Source organism: Manduca sexta, chromosome 23, assembly GCF_014839805.1.
Source record: "Manduca sexta isolate Smith_Timp_Sample1 chromosome 23, JHU_Msex_v1.0, whole genome shotgun sequence".
Classification (NCBI taxonomy): Eukaryota; Metazoa; Arthropoda; class Insecta; order Lepidoptera; family Sphingidae; genus Manduca; species Manduca sexta.
Window position 1 is genome coordinate 10,344,310 of NC_051137.1, and position 26,433 is coordinate 10,370,742.

General features: G+C 35.1%; 1 protein-coding gene across 3 annotated transcripts in view; it reads left to right on the forward strand.

Moving 5' to 3' along the window:
• LOC115440977 (protein muscleblind) overlaps positions 1-26,433 on the forward strand; it is a 253,444-nt gene that overhangs the window by 24,566 nt on the left and 202,445 nt on the right. For 2 of the 3 annotated variants that reach the window (XM_037441982.1, XM_037441980.1), the window contains exon 2: positions 8,858-8,891. The exons of the other annotated variant lie outside the window; for it this stretch is intronic. The gene's annotated coding sequence lies outside the window, so the exon portion shown is untranslated. The remainder of the gene's footprint in view (positions 1-8,857; positions 8,892-26,433) is intronic. 3 annotated transcript variants of the gene reach the window in all.

Sequence of the window (26,433 nt, forward strand, 5' to 3'; positions counted from 1 at the left end):
TTTGTGCGAATGCTTCGCGTGATTTTCATTGTTAACAAATAACAAACGCCACCTTTGAAATTGGACAACGTGCACCGAATACGTAAGAAGCCACACTGTCTGTTGCAACGCATTTTATACTCTCTAACACGCAATATTTATACAAAGGCTTCTCATATCCCTTTACGTATTCTTATCATACCTGATACTTAAATCAATCATACTAAACAAATACTACTAAATCCATATTTATAAATGCGACTGTAACACACGGGCGGAATCGCAAGCAAAAGCTAGTTGTTACATTAATGAAAAAATGGCTATCATCGCAAGATACTGAGTTTATTTAATATGTGGCAACATGAATGCAACAGTCGTATTAAAATAGTTAAAATGTGACTCATTAAAAATATACATTCTGTATCGGATGATTCCAATAAACCGCACTGAGCCCATGGTAAAAAAGAAACACCCAGATATCTTAGTACATCCACATACATGCACGCATACTTTCCATTAAATATAAATTCCAAGAATTACGCTCGGTACATATCACGATCGTAATCGCATTTTCCTCTTAAGAGAAAAGAATCAATCCCAAAATAAAAGTTAAAACAACAACTAAATCGCGTAGGAAGATAAATTCAAACAATCACTAAATTCTTACAAGAAATTTTCAATTCTGTCGCATGAGCGAGCCGCCACGACTTCGGTGGCGCGTGCCGCCCTCCCTATATTTTCCTGTACATTTTTTCCCCTCTCTATGAAGAAGTCATAAATCACGTGGATGTAAATCTGTACCATCCAGTAGCGGATGAGTGACGCGCCATTATCGCTCGGCGCGAGTGAGGCACAAGCACCGGCCTAAAACTTCTAAACTAAACTTATACTACGCAAATCATTTTTTTGTCCGACCAAAATTATTGGGGTCGTTGTGTTTGTTGTCTTTTATGAGGGCCTCCTTGCGGAATTTTCAACGGAGTTAGTAAATAAACTTTTATTTATCGCCTCCTTGGCATGAATATGAAAATATTTTTGCCTTTTTCCAAGGATCATGTATATACAACATTGAATTTGATTTTATCTGAGAATATTAGAGTTACTCTCGGATATATGACTCCCTACTTGGCGTGGGATATGTTTAAGTAGAACTGTACTATATTTATTCGAAATAATCTCATTTTTTTTCAGTTTCTCTAGGACGGTGGGAGAATGCAGACATGAGTCTAAATCTCTGATATTTCCATTGCGTGTGCTATATTCTACTGCAAGACAAGACAAGAATAATGGCTTATTGTCAGAATTTCCAAGATTTTAAAATCTTTCAACTGTATGAATTAAACACATTACTGTCGCAACCTAATGAAACATCGTAGCGCAAATCTCGAGCACTTTTCGTGGTCTGGTCCATCGCTCTCTAATGTTATTAAAATCTTGTTTAAATACCAAATACAAACAGACAAATCTTTATTAATTTTAAAGGTTGCCAACGCATCTTCTGTTTCTCTGGCATTATGACGATCCATGGACAGTAGTGGTAACTGGATACTCTCTGGCAAATAGTTTACTTATTCGTTTGTTATTTATGTTATAGTTTGTTGGTTCCGATGAGCTGTTGGAACATTTTAATTCATCACAAGTTAGGTTATGTACTGAACTAGAATAATGCATGTCTAAACAAGCTAGCTATTAAAAGTCGAATAACTATTAAAATTTATCATAGGGACCAATCTTATCTAGACATGATGGAATTCAATAAATTCGTATTTGCTGTTCCGTGAAATAACATTCAAAAGGCCTGATATATATTTTCTGAGTCACTCTTGTAATCACTGACCTCAATCTAATATCGAATTCAAAGGCTTCAATAATGCAATTAATATAATGGATATCACATTCAAAAATCATTGCGGTATTATATTTCTTTACTCGTTAAAATGTCAGTTGACAGGAAAATTATACATCGTTGCGCAAAACGCATAATTTCATTTCCCAAGCAATCCTCAAGTAAATTACATGCTAGCAGTTAAATTTAATAAGATTCCTTACAAATGATACAAGAAATTGTAGATTTTTCGTTCTGAGAATTCATGTTCGTATTATAACAACATTAATCTAATAAAATAATGGAACGTCATATGAGGCTGAATTCTTTTTAGGAAAATATAAACTGTACGTAATAAGCCAACACGTCTTCGGCTCTGTTTCATCAATCATGATCCTTGGAGCCATGATTCCGCTATCTGTTACCCTTCTTACAAAAAAAAATACATTTCTATCTGCGTTTAACGAATATCTACATAAGTACCTCTTGAATTCTATTCTTATGTTAACAGGAATGAATGTAGGAACTTGTAAAGTTTAAGTACCATTTTATCACCTCCGACGATTTTCTTCGTCAAAAGATTTTGCACATTTTACAAGACATATTTTAATTAACATAATTTCATCGCTAATAACTAACTTATAACATTTCTGAGGACATCATTCAATTAAGTGAAAAGCTTTAATTAATCTTTTAAGATTTACATTTGTACTTCTTAACGAACGCCGTTCAAAAGTTACCGGAATTCAACTTAATCAAATTGGCCGTGGTCGCAACTAAACCTATTTTGCGAAGACTTCACCTCCGCTAACCAAGTTACCTTTAAGTACTACTTTACTTAAGAAAAGCTAACTTTTTATATTTGCATACCTTCAAAGATAATGAAATTCCGGCAAAAGCATCTCATGGAATCGACTTGTTCCCTCTTCGGTCAACACGAGCTCTTTTTGCGCCTTCGCTGGACTTGGATCCTTAAATTGTGTAATTTTCTGCTACAAAATAATATGGGACTGTTATTTTATTCGTTTTTTTCATGTCAGTAATATTAACACGTAATAGAATAATTCCAGATTGAGTTTCGTTCGACCTCTTGGAACAAAAGTCCCAATATATAGTCCAATATAAAAAGTAGGTAACTAAACACAAAACACATCACACATTTATCAGGTAAAGGTATATATTAAAAGTAGGTTACTAGTCATAATGTTAATCCAGGACAAATGTTTGAGTACCAAATGTCTACGTTTACTTAACAAAATTCCAAACATTCTGAAAAATTTTGGCAATTTATAATTTTAGTAGGATTTGCACGAAAAAATTAATTATTTTTTTTAAACACAATCAGAATACAGAACTTTCGTAGCGCAGTGGGCAATGAGCCGTGAAACGAGAGGTCGCGGTTTCTGCTTCGCGCAGAGACAATTAGTGTTTATGTGATCTGCTTTTTTTTCGGGTCTAGGTAGTAATCGCAATATACTACTGAGGGAATGAAAGTCTCTCAGAGTTCTGATCCCAGCTTGTGTATATCAGTGTCACGATATGACATGAGCAGTTTTTTTTTAAAACAAAATATTGGCACGAGATACATTTGTTACTGCGTGTGTAATGGATCATAGCTAGTCTTATTTTAAATGCAGCTGGAAACTAACATCTCATACTTTGAGGCATTGCATGTTATTTTCAGTGACGTGGATTTAATATTTGTATAATATTTAACACACAATAAATTAATTAAGTTTTGTGTATAAAATATGTTTAAGAATATTTCGAATTGTCTGTTTCTTAAAGTCAAGTAATTTTATTTTAACCCAAACATCGGCCCTCACAAATTTCAGTAAAAAAATACTATTTCATTTATAACGGAAAGAGCTGTCTTCCTTTGTAAATAAGCTCTTTTTCCTCTACAGGAATGTAGCAAGTTGATTATTATTTCAAAAGAAGCAAAGCAAATAAGATGTTTTAGGCTCTATCAATATGTATCCAAAAATGCAAAATTTTGCCTAACAATATGGATTTATTATATAATCGTGCGTGTGGTAGAGGAAGATATTTTTGTAATTTTTACTTAAAAACAAGATTAAAATTTGATTGATTTCGAGATTTCGGTAGCAAATTAAATTTACCCAGGTAAAACTTACAGCTAACACTTAATCAGCATGTTTTACAAAAATATAAAAGTAGCCTGAAGAAGCATGCGCTATTCGCATTAAGAAGGAATTGCGTAAGCTCGATCTCGGAATGGTCGAAGATTTGCATGTTAACTCGGTTTTCATAAGTCATAGTTCAGTTAATATAACCTAGCGAACTTTGTTTGGAACAGGCCAACTTGACGATTACAGCGGAATATTTAGAATTTGTTACGAATAGTGACAAAAGTTATATTAGTTTCCGTAACAGATGTTAATGTGTTTGTTTAGTGGTTTCCTCCGAATGGTTGTAACAATTTCATGTTGAAAAATCTGTGGCACAATATTTTTCGGTTTCTAACTAAATTGGAAACTGGATTTTATGAATTAGGCATTATTTTTTGGTATGTTGGAGTCAAAAAGAGCGATTTTAGACGCTCCGTTGCTTTTAACAGGTAGAAAAAGTTTCCATTTCGTAAGAAGTTCATAAGTAAAAATGTGTACTAAGGTTGCCAGACTTTAATTAAGTTCCAGAACTTTTGGACGGTTCTGTGAAAATATTTCTCAATAGATTTATATATAATTCATAGAATAATGTTAGTGTCATATGTCAATTTCAATTATATATTTTACACATCTAAAGAAATATTATTCCATTTACAATTTCAAAAATTACTTGTTTATTCAAACAAGATTTATAAAAACAGATTGTCTACCGCTAACAAACAAGTTTCTCGAAGCCTGTTAAATTTGAAAGGGTTAATGATATTTCTTGGCAGCAATAAATAACTTACAAATTGTTAAAGGTGTCCCGGGGGCACAGACTGGCGCTCCACAGACCCAGGATTCGAGGAATAAGTTTTTCCACTCAAACTTTATTCGCACCTCAACTCGCTCCATCTGTCTGCTACTTGCAACTTATATTCTTGCTTCAAATGATTTAGTTTGGAGGTAGTCTTTCAGAAAATATTTTGCTTTTGTTGCGTTCCTCAGATGTATGAAAATACAATGGCCCGCTCCACTCGGCACGTTTTCTATGCTTGCAATAACTTCATAAGAAGTTTAAATTTTATGTATTGATGCAACTTTATGAACCGCTGGTGTTAACGGTTTTGTGTTGTACATGTTTATGGTTAAAATAAAAACAATACCAAAACAATTTGGGCGTAACAAAATGTAAGCCATAATATTAGTTGTTCCATTCATGCCTTTAGCAAACATAGAATAAGGTGAGGTATAAATAACCGCACCAGAGTTACGGATGTCGCTTTTAGTAAATCTCTTGTAAGTGAAAACAACAAAATGATTCCCCTAAACATGACACAGACGCCTATAAATCCAGCCGCGAGATAAGACTCAATAAAGGTGCCGGTGGCTCAAGCCTGTCATAATTTTAAGAGCGTTCATAAATCCATCAATATTTAAGCTCTGAGGCCACAATATTTTTCTTCGCGCCGAACGAACAAGGGAGGTGCGTCACACACGTGCCACATAAATTCCGATAATCCCTGCCCTGTACGGGTGCTTTACTATATTCATGGCTATTATTCATGTGTTAGCTTTGCCAGGCGAGCGCCGCCAAGACTTAATAATTCGAAAGCAATGCCGATGTGTTCCCCGTATTAGAGCGAACCACTGTCTGCCGCCTTATACGCTTGCATACAAATATTTCAAATTAAACTTAGAACTCTAAATTGAGTCCATCCTTTTAATATTACGGTACCTTTTTGAGTTGGTACATATTTTAGTTATAGTAATTAATTGCCCCAGTTTTAATACATGAATTGGTTGAATTAGAAACGGGATAATTTTTTATTCTGTACATGCTGCATGCATGCTGCCTGGTCCGGAAAACAAGCTATGTAAAATACTTCTTCTATCTTACAATAACCGTATGCTTATATTTTGTTACACAGTTACTTTTTAACTCCTAACATTTTTGTAAAAACGTGTAGATAATAAGTAAAGTTGAAAAATGGTTCATATTTTATTAGAATTATTTTATAAATACATCTCTTTGATTTATATGAGTTAATTTTAATCAATCGTGAAATTTATTTTATGAACTTATGTATCGTCATGTTCAATAAATGATGTTAATATAAAAGTCTAAAACACTAAATACTTAGCTCAATCACGAATGCCGTCCAATTATTATTCTATGAAAATAATTATGACGGGTCAGAGTTAATACATGATATTTTTATAGCTATAACAAGTCTTATGCCTAAATAAATGACTATCTTCGTATAAACTCTGCTCGATTATACCCAGATGGAAAATAATAGTATTACTTAAAATCACTGATGACGCAAAATATTTTTAAAAGCTAAACAAAGAATCTTCCGCATTCCGTTTTTAAGATTTTTCAGACGTAAAATATTTTCTATTTCAGTGCTAGCAACAAATTGCGAATAATCGTCATGTGTTATGAAGTGTCGTATTTGCATTCCGCGGGCGGCGCGTCTCCCAACAAATTGTATTAGACGATGCCAATACGTGACCCCAGGAGGAATTCATGCAACAACATGTGTACCCGCCGCCATTTTGGCTTTTTCAATATGAAAATTAGGAACGCTGTCGTGTTTCCACAATTTTAGCTGTAATTTTGTGATTTTGTTTACAGAAATAATATAGAAGTAGCGTAAAAATATTGTATGTGATAAAACCATTAATGCATAAAATTAAACTTTGCATAAAATCTCCGGATTTTGTTTTGGTATTGTAGTATCACCGTTACTATAAAGTAGTCGACTTACTCTTTTTCTATTACTGCTATAGACAAAACAAAGAACAAATTAATGAATTTTTAAAATAATAATAAATTCAACATAAATGTCTATGTACTAATACAATGGTATAAATTGTTTATGAAACTTTATATTTGTACGAAAACAATTTTTATTTAGTCACGACTCCCAATATCTCACGTTTATTCCCGAGATAAGAGTATTATATAATAAAAGAAAGAACTATTCTTACATTACGAGAGATAAATTCTCATGCGAGCTAGCAAAAGGTGCCTATGAAAGCATAAACACGTAGAAGGCGCTAGCTGGCGAATATTTATCGCTCACGGGCCGCACCGTTATTGGACTTGTCTTTTCGTCATTTAAGGCATACGGTGATGTGTTTATTCAATTTGTTACCGTGAGAAATATTGTTATTCCCCGCCTTTATTGCCGATCTATACTCGCATTACACGCGTAAGCCTAGACTTGTACGGTCAGGAGACACTGCTGATTTGAAACGAGGGTTATTTGTTATAATAAAGCTGTTGAAGCGATTTGATGATAAGTAATATGTTACGAGTTCTTAGATTGTGTCCGGAGCGTAAATGGGCGTCGTTGAACCGGTGATAAAGTGGCAGTTTTATTTAGTTCTTGAATTATGGTATACGTACCAGTTCATGTGAGTTTATTTGTATTATTAAAACCATATTAGATTTATCTAAATATAATAATGTGCTCATTAGGTATTTAATTTGAATCGATTATTTCATAAATTGAGTTGCTAATGACGAGTTTTGGTTAGGTGTGACATTTCTTATGAACCAAAAATTGCAGATGAGCCTCGGGCTATCAAGTTTTATTTATTTAATGTTGTACCGCCCAATCAAGAATGTGAACCAATACATCCAATATTCCATACAACGCAATACATTTCACGAAGCATGACTATAGAATTCTATAAAGAGTCGTATACACAGTGCTGAAATATTGAACAGTAGACAAATGACGTTTATATCTGTCGAGCGGCATCAACAAACATTTTCGTGATGGATGCGGTAAATTTGTAAACAATATTCATCGAGCGTGGATGGACGGACAGACCCACAGACATACAACAGTCGACACCGCCATTCCCGTCGCCAGAGGCGGTCTTTAATTTTATATAAAGCGTTGTTTACACGTCCAATGTTCATTTTGAACATTCCGATTCAGTGAATCTCTACCTATTTGACGACGTTACATTTTTATCGACCGATCTCAATTTTATTTGTTGTTATTGTTTTGATGTGATTTATTAATTCTGGTGACTGACTAGAATAACAATAAACCATCAGGTTGTTTATGGTATACTTATTACTTACGGATTTATAAATAATAATTTATTATTATGTGGTCAGATTTTAGATCGACTTTCATTTGAAATCACTTTAACCTGTTTAACATAGATGTAATACTAGCGTCTGGACTAATGTATTAGTGCAGACGCGATTTTCTGTGGAGTTTTATGTTTGATTTAGTTTTCTTATACCATTAATAACTATATAACATTTGGCTCAAAATTAAGAAAACATGAAATGATGGTATACATAGAATATTGCACCGTAACAGAATATTTGCGAAGTGTCTGATCCCTTCGTACATAGCTTGTAACATAATACTTCATTTGTGTTATAAACCGCCGTCCGGGATGTGGGTAAAACGACTTTACGACGCTAAATATGGCCTCAAAATGCCGGCCTTAAACGACTTTCTTTACGGACTTATACAATGTATGAGCCTTTTTTGATTGGCCTTGTTTTGTATGGTAATTTCAATGTATTCATATATGAATATAATGTCGTTTTATATACAATGAGTTTACTACCGTACACAATATTGTGTAGGATAATTTGGGTGTAGGTTTTAGGGATCCGTACTTCAAAAGGTGACCTCATAGGATCACTTTGTTGTCCTCCTGTACGTTTGTGTGTTTCCTAGAATCATTATATTTGGCAATAAACGATATCTTACAAAATAATAAAAAATCTGAATGCCATTAATATATACTTATATACTTAAATACCTTACCTACAAGTTTGTACGGAATCCTCGAGGCACTAGTTCTCGCACTTGTCCGATTTTTTGTTTAAGAACACTGCTATAGTAGAAAGATGATAAGCCTTACTTTGTTTAATATTTTTTTTTTTTTGTTACAGGTACTAGAAAAGCTGATCCTTACTGAATGACAAAGTAAGTTTTTGTATTAAATTAACTATTCTAATTTATAAATGCTATTTCCAAGAAGGCTTGTGCTGGCATTTGTTTTTTTTTTTTAAGTAACTGCAACAAAACATGTTTTATGTCCATAGTATTAAATGTATGTTTTTTACTGTAGGTAAGTATGTTTATTAAATACTTATTTTTTATAGAAATTATAAACACCAAGTTAGTTATATACTGCGCTAGTATAAGTTAATAAGGAATTTTTGAATTTCATAACATCTATATAACTAGTACCTTGAATAAGAGTCAAATTTGCGTTGAAAAAAAAGCCAAATATTATAATGTAGTAAATTTTATATGTTGTTGTTCTAGTTGTATATAATATCTATATGAATATGCTTTGTCGTATGAACTGATCTAACACCAACAACGTTGTTTATCCGATCTCGCCAAACTGTCAACGTTCATAATCATAAATATGCCTCCATAATAAGATGTATTCTATTCCGCATAACTTATATAAATGTATTAATAAATTTAGCTACTGGACGAACCGTTTAATTTAGCGGAGTCCACATCCAAACTAACCGGCAGCGAAACGAGGCCACGTCTAATAAAAATGTCAATTTTATCATGCCACAACCATTCAATATAACTGTTTGCACTATCTGGATATAATCAAAACTTTCTCTGCTTCCACATAATTTGTATCACCAATTCTGTTTTAAGCGGCAAACTCTGAAACGCAATTCTCAAACTCTTCACATAACGGAGGCTTTTAACGAGACCTTTTTCGAAAAGTAACTAAAAACATCCCCCACAATGATCCATTATCTTCTCACGAGGACAAGTTAGCGATCTCCTTCCGTCTATTTTCACAAGTAATAACTAAATTTATCGTCAGACTTTCGGTCGACGTCGTTGAGTCTTCAATATCAGTGGTAGTTGAGCAGCCAGGTCACGCGCGAGGCGGTGGGCGGAGGCCGCCGCGCCACGCCGCCGCCACCGCCGCCACCACCGCCGCGGAGCTCACAGCGCGACGCGGCGGGCGCTCCGGTCCACGACGCGTCATTAAAATTAACCATCATTACTCTTGTAAAGCGACTCGCGGTGTACCGGAAGGCGGCGGCTTATTGGCAAGTTTGTCGCCGCCGCGGCCCTGTCGACCCTCAGCCCTCCGACGGTTGCTAATCCTTCGCTTTATTGCTATTCTAACAAATGATTTTCCGTCGGCGAGCCGTGTGCTGTCTTGCTGATGTCTCATGTGTTCGTGCGCGGAATATATTTCCACTTTTAAGCTCCACACCGAACATGGCGCTTCTCTTTAAATATTATGCCGAAAGAAATATACCAACCTATCCGACGCATTCAAATTTTAAAACGTCGAGAAACGCAAAGAATGTACGCTATAAAAAGTATATCTACTCGTAAAACTTTAGCCAATGTTAGCTTTGAGGTGAATAAGGCGAAGAGGGGGTATAAATATTCATTCAGAGAATAGAAGCCACGCATTGTAAATATAAACTTTTATTTCAGATTGCCATCAGAATAGCTGAGGGGAGGCCCATTGAAAATTCGACTCGCGACTTCTAATTAGAAAGGACACGGCGTCCTTTCTTTGCGAGCTCCTTTATTAATGGAAAAGTCCGTTCCAATTGATTTCATATTTAACATCCTTTCTGACTAAGCTTCTTAAATATTGCAATGGGATGGTGAATGTCGACGATGGTAGTGAATCTATTTTACGTTATTTAATGAACCTACTTAGGCTCCATTGAAAACAGTACTTAGCTGTCAGTGGCGGGTTAAATTACATTTGAAATGCATCGCTCGGACGGACATGAATTACCCATGAACTGCTAGTGATAAAAGCACAATGTATTGTAACTCTAACTAAACTACGCCACGTGGAAGGAACAGTTTTCCTGTAGTTTTATTAAAATATTAACCTCGTTTATTGTTAGCCGTCATTGTTTCATTTTAACCACGGAAATCGATAGGTGTTTTTTCCAAGTATAAAGTATTAATTGAAATATCTCACAATGGGGCACGTCGAGACAAAGGGGCCCCCTGGCGTGCAGCTGTGGCCATCACGTCGGGCGGTGACGGGCGATATCATTCCCAGCATATGCGCATAAAATCTATTCACTAACGTGTAATACTTGTATGGAAAAACGCTGTTTTTGACATTTATTTTCCTCGCTAGCTCCGCACTCTACGAAACATTTTGATACTCTTTTAAAAGCAATACGTACAAAATATTAGCAGTTTAAATAAAAGTTAATTTACGAAAATGGATGACCAAATAATACTCTACATTATTGGCATTAAATCCCTACGCATTACCAAACTTCCAATTCCATTGGCTTTAAAAGATTTCCAATTTTCTCACAGACCCCACTAAGCAGCGCCAATAAGTTAAAGAGAAAAAATCGAGATCTAAATTGTTAGAGGGCGGACGCGGGCACTGTGAAAATATTTCCTTGTATAAAAGCAACAATATCGGTTATGAAGGTCAACCGCGTGATATAAAGCAAATTTATTCTGTTCGGTGTATTGGCTCGTATGGCTGGTGATCTCGCGGCGACAAACGCGGAATGATAACGGTCTAATTTCGGAGGTCACCGGTTCGACTCCTTATACGCCCCAAATTACGCTGCGGCTTCCTATCCCTGAAAGGTTTTATTCATAAATCTACAGAAACATTTTCATAAAGTTGCGGTAAATGTGCGCTTTCGGTGATTTTTTTAAACTTTCTTTCCGTTCGTGTCCGCGGTTAACTTAAGTTCGGGCATAAATTGTTGAACTTAGTTTTCGACCGCACTTTATGAGTACGCAACTAATGAAAGAAATATTTTAAAAATGTTTGTCAAAACAAGCGTTATAAACACTTCGTTTTGTGCGTCACGAGACTCGAGACTCGAAACACGAGACCGACAAAGAGTTGATGTTGATGTTGTAATTAGTTTGTTCTGGCGCGTTACTTCCATTGAGTGTTCATTTAAATTAAAATCAAAGTCAACTTGTAAAGATAATTGAAAGATGGTTTATCGTCAAGCTATCTGAGTGACGGGCCGATCCTGGTTGATTGGATCGCCAAACATTTACTGAGCTAATAGGATAAGCTAACGCCATCCGATTTGCCTAATGAGGAGCGATTTCACTCGCCGCTTAACTCCGCACAAGAACATTATACTAAGTTATGTTTGACTTCTATATTAGCTTCCCGAGTTAATGACAAATACGTTTAACAATCGCTTGAAGATATCATAACTGTTATTCGCTGAATGACAATTGGGTAGGTTTATAGAGGCGCCGACAACAACTCCGCTAATTGATGAACAAACATTTACCACTGACTAGGTATCGTTCCGGATTATCTTTCAATACAACAATATAGAATCAGTGTAGCAATTGAGCTACAGCGGATTACATTTGCAGCTTAATTATTAGTTTGTTTTGTTTTAATGCAACTTTGAATTTCTATTGTACTCATTTGTCGTGAGAATCGTTTTTTCTAAAGATATTTTCCATGGTTGATTGATCAGCAGTTTTTGCAACAATGTTCAATTTATCTTAATTTTATGCTCAATGTAGATCTAATAATTTGCAATAAATATTTTTTGAAACATCATATTCAGAAATTTAAAGTTTCCTTAAAAAATATTATCCGTAAAACTTAAAGAAGCCTGCTTTGCCAGGTCGAGAGAGCACATATTGAAATTAGACTTTTCTTACTTTTGAAGCTAATGAATTCTGAAGGCGCTTCGGTTCGTTAAAAATAATACAAAACTATGTTTCCACTTAGTTTCAAAGTTTCCCCAGAGTAGTTCGAGTCACCGAACATTAATCTAGTTATAATTCCGAGAGCTCGCTTTTTACTTCGGAAACTTCCAAAAAGTGTACCTCTTAACTGTCACTTTGTTAACTTGGTTGTATTTATTGTGCGGTACGTTTTACAACTTTAGATTAGGATAGAAATAAAGACAAATAGTTTGCGCTAACGAAGCATCTCTTACAAGCGAAACACGTGTGACATATCAAAGTCTTTGATTACCAAAATTGTTTTGGTGCTAGTTCAAGTGTATGGTCTATGCAGATTTGTTGTGTTTTCTTTCTCTACGCCTGGTAAGTGTGACCGAAGAAAGTCCGGTTCCTAACAAGGTCTACCATCCATGCTTTAGTATTTTTTGTATAGTAAAAACATACTACGATTTTTTGTTATTACTATTATTTTTACATTTTATAATATCTAGTGATCAATAGCAATTTAATGAAAGACTTTTCTTTATACTTTTTCATTAAACGATTGAAGGTTAAGAGAGCCTTTAAAGATTCCGTTAACTTACAATAATTTATAATCATAGTAGCAAATTTTCACATCCATAACAAATAAGCTTACGAGAGCATCATTAAGTTTTAATTCTTCTTCTGCCTATTCACCTTTTACATAGATAGTTTCAAATCGTAATTCAATCTTTTGGATTTAAAGACCTAATTATCAACTATTATAATCATACCCTCAACCCGAAGAGTACCCTCATCACATTACTCTAAACACATATGATTGAAAGCGAAATACGACGAGAGCGAATGCCAACAAGGTGTAACAAAAGTCAAAAGATCCATACGGCTGGTCCGGCGGGGACTCCAGCAGTCACGTTTCGTTCTTATCTAACCTTCCGGAAACACTCGCTACTGAATCAATATGAAGAGTTCTTACAACGGATTGCTTAAACCCTCCCGATTGGCAAACGTAACCCGAAACTCCGTTGCACGTATTATTTAGCGCATACGTTCTCAAACGTATTTCGTCTTTGAGAATCTATATTTTCCAGTGCCTTTCAAATTATTTTAAATTTACCTATTTTTTTTATATGACGCTTAACTTTTTTCTGAATTTTAATTTATATCGTTACTTTTATTATGGATGGGAAAATGTGCGTTTGATTATTACGTGTTCACGGTTAATTTACTGAAAGGATTTAGGAAAAATGTAATGTCTTTATTGCTTCCAATTTCTTCTGAACTCTAAAAATTGATAATAAATAAAATATATTCTAAAGTAATTGCTTTTAATATGAACAGTGGTGCTGCGTGTCAGCGCAGTAAGAGAAAAATTATAAATCGCCTTTTTTCCAAACTTCTACTTTAACACTCACGTTAACTATTGTCACATACTTTGATTCTCATTTTATACAATATATATCCAATTCTAAGTACGGCCCATAGCATATACCCTAGAAACTAATTTACCTATACCAGACCATTCTGAACAACGGCTGTACCAAGCCTGTATTGATGGCGGCCTATCTTCTTCAACTAAATCGAATGAACACAAAATTAGCATTTTATCTGAAGTTATTAGTATCCCCGTTAAATGGTATTTCCTCCTCGAGCGCTGCACCCCTCTCCCCCCTGCCCCTGCACACCCCTTCTGTCCAGGGTTCTCGGGATCGCTGATTGAATCGCGCCGATTATGACGTTAATCTGTTCAATGCAAATTGGACGAGCTAGTCATTTACATCCCTTTATCAGAATTCGGCGTTAAAATATTCAAATATTTATTGTTTTGTCAGGCAACTGTAGCTTGGACAAATGTTTTCTGAATTTAGCCGGGTTATACCAGTGTACTGACGCTATTACTGATGCTGTTAGCAGATAATACAGTTAGGATCTATTACATTAACGCCAATTATGTTTCCCAAAGGGAAGGCAAACGTGATGCCTACTTACGTAAACTTAAACGCGATATACCGCGTTATTGATAGGGTTTCGGTATTGTTAGATATTTATAGATTCTTCGATGGCATTTTTTTACATCAATTACATTCTAGTGCAAAAACTTTCAGGCTAATCAAGGGCTTCTCGCAAAGTTCTTTTATCAATTATATACACCCTCTCAAAGGGTGAATTTGAAAGAACTGCTCTCAGTGTAAGGATTTCTCTCAAAAAAAATATGTTTCTCAATCCGTTCAGCTAGTTATTGTTTATAAGATGTATTTAGAATGTTGTACTTTTAAAGTGGTTAGCGTTTCAATTAATAATAATGTGTAACATTTAGAAGAACTCAGAAGTATCTTATTTGTACGAAACACAGAATAGAGCGGACGGCATTTGTAACAATGAATAATTAACAAATTGACGAAAAAAAATACTATAAAATATCTCCTTGATATATTTTCATGTGTGAAACCTTTACAAATTGTATGAATCAGTTAAAGTTGTTAAATTTATTGAGAACGTGCTATTAATCAACGCATTTATACACGTGATGGAATATGTTGATGGGAAAAGATTTTTCACTATCGATTTTATTTCGTACGATATTATTATTAAAATGCTTTTTCGAATAAGTCTTTTATTCGACACAAAGTTACGGTGGCAATTTTAGAATAGTAAGTGTTTTATATCTTGTTTTTCGAATCGTAACACAAAGGATTGATTGGTCGGGGAATCAAACCCTGTACTTCACGGTTCACGGTCGACGCGTGCTGCCTCTAGGCTGTTGAGGTGATTTATTTTTTGCTTTTTTGTTTTGACTCTACAAACTCGCATGGGCGATATCACCATCAAATGACTTATATACTCTTTCTCTGTCCAATATATAAGTAGGTCTTGGTGGTAGGATATATTTTATATCTGTCCGGATAGTGACCACCGTACACAAGGTGTTAAAACCCGCCATAGTGGCTCACGTAAGCGTATCGCGTTCCGGGATCAGCCTTCGTATATCCAGTTTCAACAGGCCGGCATAATTGTGTCGACTGTTTAGGGGTAATCATCACCTTGTCGATTTTATTCTATTTATTGAACTCCACTCCACTTACCATCAGGTGCAGTGCCGTCCGCGTATATGTATTATTTTTAAAGTCAAAACTTATGTTGAACAGTTAATCGACACGGCCACATATTTTTTTCCTTTAGACTGCAATATATATCGCGAAACAATAGCATAAGCATTACGGATAGAAAAATATTGCCTCAATTTTATACATAGATAGGACTCGGAAAGATAAAGTTGGCGGGTAAAACAATATGTGTAAAGGTATGATTTACTGGTCGAACACACAAATACGAGTATATTTATTGAACAACATGAAAGAATATGAACATAAATAACACTGAGTAAGTCGCACAACTTACAACAGCACTAAAGCTAATAACGACGTCGAACAAAAAACTAGAAAACAAGGACAGAATAATAAACAGATACAAATTTTCACGACGAAAAATTGAGCTTTATACCGAAGAATCTCTCCTAATATAAATGATAGGCTCACTTAAAATTAATTGAAAATAATAACCCACCTCAAGATTAACAAAACAAAGTTCGGAATGATTGGCTATTAAAACGAACCAAAACGGGCGCTTAGCAGTAAATATCTACACAATTTGTACAAGCAAACAAAGTTGATTAATTAGTCGCCGTGTTACGTCAATTTCAGTGAACGTTTTATGAGGAGGTATCTTGAGTCCTTTTTATTTAAAACTCTGGGGGTGGATAACGGCGCGGTGTGAATAGCTCTTTTTGATATCTAAGCCATTCCGAATGCTATTTTATTCTATCGGTGCGGTTTGATGTAACAAATCGGCGATCTCTGAAGTGGGTACACAAGTTAATGAGCGGTTATTTGAAAGCGTCTGAAAAGATTAAATGCACGTCGTTTCTCAAACGGAAGCCAATCGGGGGAGTTGCAACGATCTTCTGATAATGCTGACTGATCTTTGCATAACCGATTGTGATTATAGAGCTCTTCATGCAGCGCAAGGTAAAGCGATCCGACTGTTTCTTTCAAACTTGAATTCTTTTAAATCCACATAGCAGTCAAATAAGAGACTACGTTGTATTGAACTTAACAATTATATTAACAAATTGAAAAAATATATCCCGAAGTGTTAAATGTTAAGCAAAATGCCATCGAGATTTCAATAACTTTAAACTTTCATAGTCGATGCTTTTAAATCATTTAAAGAAAATTTTTGAATTTAAAACTTGCTCTTCGTTTCGAGTGGAGTGATTTGCAGTGCAGTCGGGAGTTAGGCTAAGTGAGTAAAAGAGTAAAAGTCTAAAGTCAATGTTTGCTGTCGTGATTTCTGCTCCCTCGGCCGGCGGTGACGCGCACTTTCCCATTTCCCCACTACGATGCTGTGAAAATGTGCATCTCATTTTTTCCTGCCACACACTATGCTCCTTTGTGAATAGATAACCGAATCATTCGATAATACTGATGGCCGTTGCCAATAAATATGCAAATATTTAGGTTACGAAAGATACCGCTTTTGGATATTATCATAATTTGTTTGGTATTTTTGTACTGGGACTACGTTCTTGAATATAGCAATTATAGCATTCCACACATAAAATAATATATCTTTAGTTAAATTATATACTTATTAAAGCGCATTAACTTATAAAACTACAACAAATGTTTATAGGCGTTGTTTAACAAAATGTGGAAAAAAATATTATGGATGAATGTCTTTAAATACATAAATTAACGTATTTATAACCATTCGTCAAGACATATTAGAAATAGCCTATAGAATGACTATTGATCTATCTATTTAGGCAACAAGGTGAGCAAACAGCCGGCATTCAACCTTCAGGTCGCAGCCTAATTCTAAAATTAAAAATACAAGCGTGGTCACGAGCGCTTTGAATAAAGTAACGTCTCGGGCCCACCTTGGGGCTGTGTTTCTTTGAAAATTCCTCATGCAATTGCATCTCGCTGTAAAGAGTGGAATAAAGGAGCATGTCATTTCCCCGCCGGCCTCGCGGGCAAAATCGCATAGGCAAATGTTGACAGCCGGCTTCACTTGGATCAAAGTCTGCGACGTCGACGTATTCTTCAAAGTTTCAATGCGAATATTTACAACGATTATAATAAAACTTAGTTACGTTATAAGTACTTTGTCAAGTGTGGGAAGTTATTATTCTTCCATCGTTTATAAATGGGGACTAAAAATAAAGTTGCAATGATTATAATTTAACGGCAGTGTTCTATTCTATGTGCATAGGATAAAGGATACAGTTAATAAAACTCAACTTAATTAACACACTATATCCCAAATTTGGCATTAGCCGCGCAAATTCGGTTGAATATTTATCTAATGAATGAACTGTTAATTGTTGATATAATTTAATGGTTGCCACCTTATATTATTATATCGGCGGTTTTAACGATGAATTTTGCTGCAAACATTATGAAAATGAAAATATGTATTTTGACGAGAGCTATTTTATGAATGCGGTGATCTGAACGATCAATTTGCATTGTAATTAGGAGTTTGCTCTCTGTTTTAACACAAATTAGCTTCAACCCAATAGCCAGTTATTTTCTGAGAGCAAACACATTCTCCGTTTTATGGGCGATTACATATTATGGTTTAGTTAATCTACCGGTAATGGGTCATATACAAACAGGTATACATACATACGCTGTGTCACTATTACAAGGTTCTATGTCATATTTTTGCACAAATTAAATTGTATTTAACATATAACGCTATGTATTTTTCAATAACAAATTCCAATAATCAAATAAGATAAATAAAGGGGGGATCATAACTTGTTGTCTTTACTATTGTTACCAATAAGAAAAAATTCTCATTTTTCCGACATAAGTAAAATTTTACATAGGACCTTGTTATAGTGAGCCAGCGAAATAGATACAAATATATTGCCTCCTTCATACGTGCCAGTTCTAATAGAACAATATTGCAATGTTAATTTAAAAACACCTGCATACAAAATTGCTTTTAGGTGTCTCGAAACAAATGTTCAATTATGAATATCTCTTCTACATAAAACATGTGGAGTTATTCACTAAATGCACCTCCATAATCCCTGCTATTCAGTTAAATTTACGTGTAAATGCATTGTTTTCTTACATGCATTAACATGTTGTGCAGCACATATTTGTTTTTACATAACATTGCAATATAAACGGAGCTAAGGGCGCAACCCCCACAAAATGCACCTCCTCTACGCCCTCATTATCAATTCATGGCTCATGCGGACACACGAGCACTGCGCATTCCGCCAATCAGCCACCTAGGGCCCCTATTACGTGCCATCGCTTTTTAAACTACTGATCAGGTTTTTAAATGTTTATAAACTGTAGTGGCGAAAGGCTTGATTGCCGCTCGTTAATATTTTTCAGCATATTACGCAATAAATCCTGCTTTTTTAACCAATAAGAATTATAGTTGACTACTTTGATGCAATGATTTAACATTTCCCATAATTTTTAATACGTGATGCAATTTTTTACTGTGATTTATTAAAATGTATTTATTCTTAAACGAATAATATGCTGCTATAAATTACTATGCATTTGAAAAAAATCTAGGTTGTCCAGCGCAAATATGTAACGTAATTTATGGCATCTAATACGTTATTAAACTGGTTAAAAACTCGCCGTCGGGGGACTAAAGGACATCAACACGACAAAGCGCGGTTCGAATAGCACTAAAAAATAAAGCATTCATTCGAAACGAAATTCTACTTGAACAAAGGTAATTCAACAAGTAAGTATTACGAGTATAAACCTGAACCTACAGCACGCGATTTGCAAATAAAGCTAGGAAGATATCAAACAACGAACGTCTGCTACAACATGCGATAAAAACCTGCGCTGTTTCAAATGGAAATAACAAATGGATGTCGGATTTTTTTCTGTTGCCGCGTAGCCAATATGGCTTAGATCAACTTTAATAATTCATTAATACCACAGAGCAACGAAACCGATTTCTATTTAATGCGAGCACTCTCAAAATATACTATACCTACATCAAATGAAACGTGTTTATTTACGCTATTTTATTCTCCAATTAAACACGCTTTGTAGGAATTTTAAACATGAAATGCCTAAGCATGAATGTTTTGTCTATTTCAAAATTTAGAATAAAATTGGCATTGTTACTATGTTTACGACCTGCTCATACGAATTTTTCGACGAATGCTATTGAGAACATAATAAACCTCATTCCTCCTTTATGCTTGTAACCTTAAACGTTGATCCACAAAACTAATTTTCTTGCTTTTGATATTCACAGCCAAAACCCTTTGTAGAATATTTCTTTATCCACACGCCATAAAAGAGAACAACCTTCGGCTCCTAAGCCTCACGGATACATTAGGCGCACCTATAACCGAAAATTCACTTCCAATGTCTCCCATTTGATAACAAAGGAAAAACACCCAACGACCGACAAGATGTTCTAAAAATACTTTCGCAATCTAGCTACCTGTTCACCTGGGCTGGCCATTCCGGCCTTCCCATATAGAAGAGTAGAAGGGAAGCGCCGGGAAGGGTTTATCGTCCCTGAGGGAACGGCCGCCAGCCCGACACTATATCATTGCCGTTTCTATCTCTATGTATACTCTAAGTTCTTTGTACTCGGCGAAGCATAAAACTTTCTGAAAACACTATTAATGTGTAACTTACGTTCGGATGTAACTATCGAACTTTGCTTCATTTGTGTAAAACGTGTTTTTAGCTTGAGTTTTTTGTAATTTGCTGTTTTTATTGTAGTCTTCTGTTTTTACTGTGATACGAAGGCTTAGCGGCTTGTAATAAACGTCTTGGCGGAAATTACTTATACGTGTTCTTAATCTGGGTTGAATCAAAACCTAAAAGCTTTCCTAACTATCTGAGCGTCAGTCAAAATTCTTTAGGCATCAAACTCAACTGACCTGAATGTTATAAAAAGGAAATGGGTTCGATATTCAGATAAAAATCTCAGCATAACATGCACGAGCAAGTACATGCAGAAGTAATTTATTTGAAATTTTCATTACATGCAAATGCGATAGTGGCCAATAAACATTTTCGTATTGCGAACTTCGTGTTTTATTTCAGCAATAATTTAATTAAAACCAGTGCGTGCATTAAATAACTTTTGTAATTTGTTAAATAATGTGGGGTTTTGTGCATTATTGTATTATCTTGATCGGTTGTGCGTCGGTTGTCAATGTGTTCGTAATGAAAAGCTGCATGCATTGCGGTCGGCGAAGCGACGTCACGGGTAAACAAATTGTGAAATAATGTCCACAATATTTACATAATGTACCGTAAGCGGTAACCTACATTGCACCCTGTCATATTATTATCATAAAATGCATACACGTGGAGCGGCGAATTAACTTGCTCTGTGCAGGTTATTTGTATCAAAAGATTAGCAAACGCACACGAGCGTATTACAGTGTTGTACTTTTGCTCGAATGTTATTTTACGTCCGCCTGTGATACTTTTATTTGAGTTAGAATTTTCTTATAAAATGCCATTTGTGTTATATTATTCCTATATTTTGTAAAGCTATAGAGACATACTTGGAATTCCGACCTAAAATGTTTTATCATAAAATTACTTCATAACCTGCTTTAGTTATTAAAACGTATTTTGTTAAAGAATAAATTCAACGAGACATTTCATATTGAGTTATAATTTCGCCACTCTTTTGCGGATATTTAATTTTCTTCCACATTCCGTGTATGAATAATGGAATCTACTAAGCTGCAGCAGAAAAATGTTGGAAACACTAGAAATACTGTTAGAATACTTGCATTATTTGTACCGACTACGAGCTAGATCATTTTAAAGTCTAAGTAAAGCACCTCGTACAATTCCGGTAACCGTAAAATTAGTCCGAGAGTATTCTGATGTTAAAAAATTTAATATAAAACTGCAGCTAATTTTAAAATAGCTTGATCAGTTTTTCTCTATGTATCTCTTTGCATAAATGTCTAGATTGAATTAGGGATGATAGAACATTCAGTCTTGAGATAACTTTTACATAGAACCAAAGCGTCATCATAATTACTAAAATTAATTTTGGTGTTCATTGTCTAAAATCTGCATGTTCAAAACCAAAGGGCACGGACTTTTCTAAAGTCATATGTAGATTATTTTTAAATTATCGCTTGTTTTAACGACGAAGGACAATTTGGTGAAGAAACCTGTATATCTGAGAAGTTATATATATATTTTTTAGGATATGTGAAGTCTGCTAATACGCACTAGGCCAGCATGATGGATTATATGTACCCTAATCCTGATCTATAATCGCTCTCAAGAGTACAAAAAGCCCGAGCCCAACAGTAGGACAGTATATAATACAGGACTCATAGTATATTGATCTCGTAATAGTAACATACGTCTGTTATATAGTTTTGTATTTATAAAATAATATATTTTTTTAAAGGAATCAACATTTAAATACGTTTTCATAAATCATATTCAATTTCAATACAGTAGCTTTAAAATAACGCTATATTACATATAACGTTATTTTAAAGCTACTGTATTGAATTCAGGAACAATATCAAACCCGATTTCCGTTTAATTTATTCTACACATACATGCAATACAGAAAGCTGTTCTCAAGTCCCTTTGAAACTCGGAGCATAGCATATAATAAACTACAAGGTACCACGGTCGTGTTACCGGCGCACCGCAAGAGTCTGGAGACTTTACTGTGCCTCTGGGAACGCGGGAACACCTGAACACATTGATTTTACATGACCGGACGACTTTATGTCATTCCGTGTCTAGAGGATATGCCTCTGCTAAAAATCCGCTCGTAAAAGAGTGAGTGGAGCTCGATTTTATGAGCCATGTACATAAGGTATATGTTAGTTTGTAATGTTTTGGGAATCCACGCTTATATTATGTATCTTTTAGATTATTTATCGTTAAAATGTTTGATTGTACAATGTCGAATGATTTTTGGAGGATTAGTGGAATCAAACGCTGATAGGTACCTTGTATATTTATATCCGAATAAAACATAACTACCATACACTTGGAAAAAAATATTGCCCTGTTTCAATGTCGCTTTCGAGGTCATTCGGATTACATACAGTTTTCTTAGATCATCATGATATGAGCAACCATCATGCTATCGTTTCTCATTTATCGACTTTGTATTTGTGCTGCACAACACTTACCATTTAATTCAATTTAATCCCATTGCCGCACCACAAAAAAATTAGGTACTAGCATTCAGGTTTGTAAAATATTACATTGCAAGAATATCTACCTCTTTAAGCAAAGTGCAATAGTCGAGGTGGAGTTAAGTTCCACTTATCAGTTGATGGTTACTCCACTCGAATTGCGATGTAAAGTTTATTGAAAAATAGCCACAATTCCACTATAAAACTGCCTTATCTTTTCGAGACTTAATACAGTTTGAGTCTTCGATAGCCAAGAAAAACAAACAAATAATATTTTTTTCCTATTTTATATGGACATTTTATGGACGTATTAAAACAAAGTTGAGCAATACTTCTCAGGTTTAAGTATTGAGTAGAGGTGATGTCGAGAGCGCTTGAGAACGAGGGGTGCGCTATGAATGAACACTGATGAATGTACAACCATTTTTGAGAACTGAGCATTGTAACGTATCTACGTTTAAGTAGCAAACGGCTAATTATTCCCATTAAAATCAGGCATTTAATGCTTACAATTAACTTCTCTTATAACCGTTTAGCTTTGACGTATTTCGTGTTCTCAAACGTAGAATTTAGTCTTATTATGACTTAGATTATTATGACATTAATAACAAATAATTACACCAAAAAGGTTACATCATTTTCTATTTAAATCGTTCCATATTCGAAGATCATATTTAGACATCAACCTGAATAGTAGACGAGCGGTAACAGCTGTCGATTTAGCAAACCCGTAGGCGAGGTAAAAATCCAGTATTCGATACCGGATATGTTGTGACACCTATACGGCTACCTGTGATAATACTCGTGCGGAAAATGGACAATCAATGGGCCGAAATTCTTACGTGAATATGAGCAATAGAAATAAAATTACGTAGGTAATACAAAACTTTCTTAAAATCATTTGGCGAGAGTTGGTTTTCGAATGCGAATTTGTCTTCGTAAATTAGTCAGCTGGCTTCCTCTTAAGATCACTTCAGAAATATTTTATTGAAGATCAATAGGTTTCAAGTAAATAAGTACGATTCCATAAATTGTCTTAACAACGTTCACTTTGTCTTTCTTAATAGCTTATACCGAGATGTAACGGACTCTATCTAGTCTGAATCAGCAGAAATAGGATCAAGATGAGAGTTTTTTTCATGTCAAATGCTTAATAGCCCTTCTATAAGACTTCACCTTCGACATTTCTACGAACATCTTTCCAAGGGCAGGGCAGTTAGTTTTCTCAAACCTTCTCTGCAATCGTCCCTTTTTTCTTATCGCCAGAATTAAAGAGTCGCCTTCCCAAAGTTCAGATTCGTATTGTTTAGACACTTTAATTAGTTTATCTAACGCGGCACGAACACAACTAATTTCCTTATAAATAACAATTACACAATCGCGCCACGAAAACAAATTATACGCACATAATGTGAACACAGCGAACCTTCTAAATAATTATAACGTTTTCCAGTTACGTATGAGTTTAAGGTGGTTCCTTGCGAGGGTTCGGACGCGGAGCGATGCGGAGGGTGAAGTGCTGAGAAAACTTTTGGGTCTTTATTTATTGTTATTGCCTCATTAAGGCACCTACCTACCAAACGATATCCAACAAATTGCAAATAAATAAGGCACCTCCAGACACGCTCCGAATAAATAAGCATGGATTTCTTACTTACGTAATTATTTCTTGGCCGATCCTGTGGTGCCAAACGGAATTTTACATTGTTACATAAAACAGTAAAAGGGTGAATCTTAAATTTTAAACGGCACGAGGAAAACAAACACCACAAAAAAGCAGCTCTCGTGAATCCGCACCAAAAAGATATATTTGCAGAGTTACATATGCGCAAGTATTTTAGGTCGACGAAATACAAACAAACAAAATGGAGCGCATTAACCGAGCTTACAATAATGCTCTAACGAGTAAAGCTTGCAGCCGCATTTTCGTGGAAATCGAACGAGTCATGATTAAAACATCATCAATAAATGAGCCATTTGGCATTTAGTTTAAATATCAGCGAGGATAAACGCAAATTGCGCGTTAACTCAAAGGTGAGGCGCGGGTATCCCGGACTTATTGAACGCAAATTTTGAAGACCGCAACCCTTTGAATAGTCAATGTCGCGTACCCTTATCTCGCCACAGAAAGGCGACACCACATTACCGGCATTATGCCACTACTCCGCGCCGCGATGCCCGGCTCGCCGAAATATGCTCTCGCGTCGGGCGTTAAAGTTTTGTATCGTATGCATACAGTTTGAAGTACAGGGCATTTTCAAAGTGCAATTTATATTGTATTGGAAGTTAGAGCGGCGCGTTTACCCGAGCTGCACAATATTTTGTGTTGGGCCAATGTACCGCGCGGCTGAGCCTTGTTCCATGTCCTCTGTGAGAACCGGCTTTACATTTTCCTGTCTATGGAAAATTTAATAAGCATAAGTGGAATTCCCGCATCCTATCGTAGTCTGAGACGATTACGAAACTTTTTACGTCTCGGGTAATTTATTTTGGCAGAAGATTTCTAGGCGGCAATAATCGTAATAACTCCATTAAAAATAAATCGTACTTTTATACGCTTTTAGAAAGTATGAATCACTTAAACATAATTCAATTTCTAAATGGCTTTAGTTAGAATTTTACAGCGGACTAAGCACTCAGTCTAAGTAGAATGAAACTAACTTGCACGGGTTCAGCAATAAGCAACTTACACAATTTGTCATTAGTTTTAAATGCCAATTTGTCTAGTGCTGTCTGAGACATTCGTGATTCGGTTACATTATGCGAAACTAATTTCGCGGTTTTTTCTCGATTATGATTCATTTCGTAAATAAATCTCAATTTTATTGAGACATGGATGTGGACAGATCTTAATTTAAATTCACTGTCATTGATATAATGCACTTAGAGCATTTTTTAGAAATTAAGAATTGTCGCACCGAATAGTCCTGATCATTACCAGTAAAAACCAAACGGGCCGGCACAATTATGTCGACTGGCGAGGGCTAATCCTGACTGTCGATTGAATAAAAATAATTTTATTAAAGAATGTAGGTACTAAATAAATTTTCATCACTTTACTTGAAAATCCGATACAGTATTACTCGACCGGCGAAACATGAGTCACGCGGATAAAATTTACGGCACAGAACAGTTTTCGTATCTTTAGATATAATAAAATTGTAACAGGCCGATGTCTGTACGTTATAGATATTGAAGAAAAACTAATACATGTAATCTTTATTAGAGCAACAGAAACCGAAATGACATTTTTAGAATTTTTGTCTGTATATTTGTAAACGCATTACACAAAAAGTAATGCAATATTTCACTGCTGTATTGCTAGAGATCTTTCTTAAAGCATAGGCTCCGGTCTATTCCGGGAAAATATATAGCGTGGCTTTTATCATTAAGAGATGGCCGTTATTTATTTGTATATATAATAATATGCATATACCCACATCATGATTTATAAAAAAGTATAAAAAATCGTAGCCTAGATTAATTTAAATCTTACAAGTTTTGAAAATTACACAATGTTGCATATGATTTCAAACTTATATTTGACCAATAATGTGATATAAAAACCCACAAAAATCCTAATTTAGTCATAAGTTTTAGATATTACGA